The following is a 3,137-nucleotide window of genomic DNA, read 5'->3' on the forward strand; positions in this document are numbered from 1 at the left end:
ATTATAAAAGATGGAGTAGTAGAAGTGTTAGCTAAAGCCTCAAGCAACTTACATCTACTGCCGACCATCAAAAGCGCATGTGCAATTAAAGAAAAAGAACACAATGCAAACTGTCAACATACCTGGCATAAGCGTTTCGGGCATAGAAACATAGATGCGATAAAGCAATTAGAAAACGGCCTTGCAACCGGGATAAAGATAAAGGACTGCGGAATAAGAGAAATTTGCGAGTGCTGTATAAAAGGAAAAATGACAAAAAAACCTTTCCCTAAAGAATCAACGACAAGGACGAGTAGTATACTGGATCTCATACATACAGATGTTTGTGGCCCAATGCAGACTGCAACTCCAGGTAAGAAAAGGTATACTTTAACTATAATTGATGATTTCAATAGATTCACAAAAATATATCTGATGGAAACAAAACACGAAACCACGAAATATATTAAAGAATTTGTGCAATCAATGAAAAATCAGTTGAATAAGATACCTAAAGCAATAAGATCGGATCGAGGAAGGGAATACGTCAACAACAACCTGAGGAATTATTTGCATAGTGAAGGTATAAAGATTCAATATACAGCAAGATACTCACCGCAGCAAAATGGAGTCGCTGAAAGGAAGAATCGCTCACTAATAGAAATGGCTAAATGTATGCTTATTGACGCCGACATGGACAAGAAGTATTGGGGTGAAGCAATACACACAGCCAATTACCTGCAAAATGTCCTACCCACGAAATACACAGGTAAGACGCCGTATGAATTATGGTATTCTAAACTACCTGACGTCAAAAATCTTCGCTCTTTTGGTACTATGGCATATGCACACATACCTCAAGAGTGTCGAAGAAAATTAGACGAGAAAGCAGAAAAATTAAGGTTTGTCGGATATTCGGAAGAATCAAAGGCATACAGACTGCTTGATACAGCTACAGATAAAGTAAAGATAAGCCGTAATGTGATCTTTCTTGAAACTCATAAGGAACCCGGGACTGAAGAAATTATTTTTGAAGAACAGAATATTACTGAAGGTACAGTAAATAAAACAGGAGGTAACAATAAGGAAATTATTGAAGAAAAAGGACCCAAAGATAAATCCGAAGGCAAAGACAAGAAAAATAAAACAACGAGTGAAGATATTCAAGGTTCAGAGCCAAGGCGATCAAAAAGATTAAATAAAGGAATTCCTCCCGACAGGTACATGGGAGCACTAAACATGACAGTTAGCCTAGAAGAGCCAAAGGATCGAAAGGATGCATTATCAAGCCCAGATGCAGAACTGTGGATAAAGGCAATGGACGAGGAAATGGATTCACTTAAAAATAACAAGACTTGGGACCCTGTGATTCCACCTAAAGAGCGAAAGGTTATTGGATGCAAATGGGTCTACAAGATAAAGAGAAACACCGAGGGCAAAATTGTGAAATATAAGGCAAGACTCGTCGCAAAGGGTTTTTCACAAAAATTCGGTAAAGATTACGACGAGGTGTTCGCACCAGTGGTAAGGCATACTACATTCAGAATCCTACTGACAATAGCAGGTAAGAAACACCTCATGGTTAAGCACTATGACTCAAAGACAGCATTCTTTAACGGTCATCTAAAGGAAACAGTTTACATGAGTCAACCTGAAGGATACGAGATCGAAGACCGCAGCTCGGTGGAGAATTCAACGAATCAATCGAAGGATACGCTGATGCTGATTGGGCTGGATACAGCGTCGAGAGAAAATCTCATAGCGGCTACGTCTACCTACTATATGGAGGATGCATAAGCTGGACGTGCCGCAAACAATCATGTGTTGCATTATCATCGACTGAGGCGGAATACATCGCACTGGGTGAAGCCTGTCAAGAAGGAATGTGGATAAGTTATATCCTAAGGGACCTTCTGGGCGAAGATTCACTAAAATTAATTCTCTACGATGATAATCAAAGCTGCATTCAAATAGCCACAAATAATAAGTTTAGCAACAGAACAAAGCATATAGAAACTAGATATCATTTTGTAAGACAATTACGACAGAAGAAAATTATTGAGTTAAAATATTGTCCTACTGATCAAATGATAGCTGACTTACTAACTAAACCTTTAAGTGCAACTAAATTGGTTTTTCTATTACAGAAGTGCAATTTACAGAATCAATAATCAGCGACTAATATCGTTGAGGAAGGGTGTTGGAATACAACGATATCAATCGCATGCAGATAAGGTGGTTGATCGTATGGATTCTTAGTATGGATGGCGGCTAGCACGTGCATGCTCTTTCGAGAATTCGGCGGAAGAAGTGTAAGGATATGGATGGAACATTCTCGATGGGCACGTCGAGAAGCTACTAGAAGGTTCTCTAGCACTTGTGACGCCACACAGACACCCACACAGGTCACACTCATTACTGCATACAGAGTGGGGTTCTAAACCTTTTCAAGGGCCATGGGTCACTAAGCAAGCCAGTCTGTGAATAACTAGCCGACTGTCTACATTCCACAACACTTACTTATATTCACTGTAATAATTGCTTAATAAACATCACATTGTATTATTTCAACACAAACATTGTGTCTTCCACAGATTATTAATCTTAATTCCAAGATTAAATTCTAACAATTTCATCACAGAAAAGCTTGCAAATACCCTCGATTTAAGGCAAAAGAAGTGTTCGGTCCCAATTGGAGTCCTTGATACATTGACGACGACATCAGGGCGATTCATAAGGGCAACGATTACCTCCATTGACGGTAAGTATGAACACACATTGACGTTCCTCGTTATTCCAGCCATAACGAACCTGATCCCAAGCCAACCCATCGATCGCTCGGCGCTTGATATACCCAGAAATATCAAGCTAGCCGATCCCCGGTTTCATGTGCCTTCCCCGATCGATGTCTTATTAAGCTCGGGTGCAACCCTTTCGTCGATGTGCGTCGGACAAATCAATTTGATGCGACCGGACGAGCCGGACTTGCGTTTGCAAAAGACACGATTCGGCTGGGTAATCGGGGGTAGTCCAACCTCCTCAACTGCGACAAGCACCTTTCACGCATCCACGACGGCTCTGCAAGCAGACCTTGCGCGGTTCTGGGAAATCGACGAAGGACCCCCGATCAAACACATCTCAGAAGCAGAGCGACGATG

Source organism: Bombus flavifrons, chromosome 16, assembly GCF_040668555.2.
Source record: "Bombus flavifrons isolate JBK064 chromosome 16, iyBomFlav1_principal, whole genome shotgun sequence".
NCBI classification, from domain to species: Eukaryota; Metazoa; Arthropoda; class Insecta; order Hymenoptera; family Apidae; genus Bombus; species Bombus flavifrons.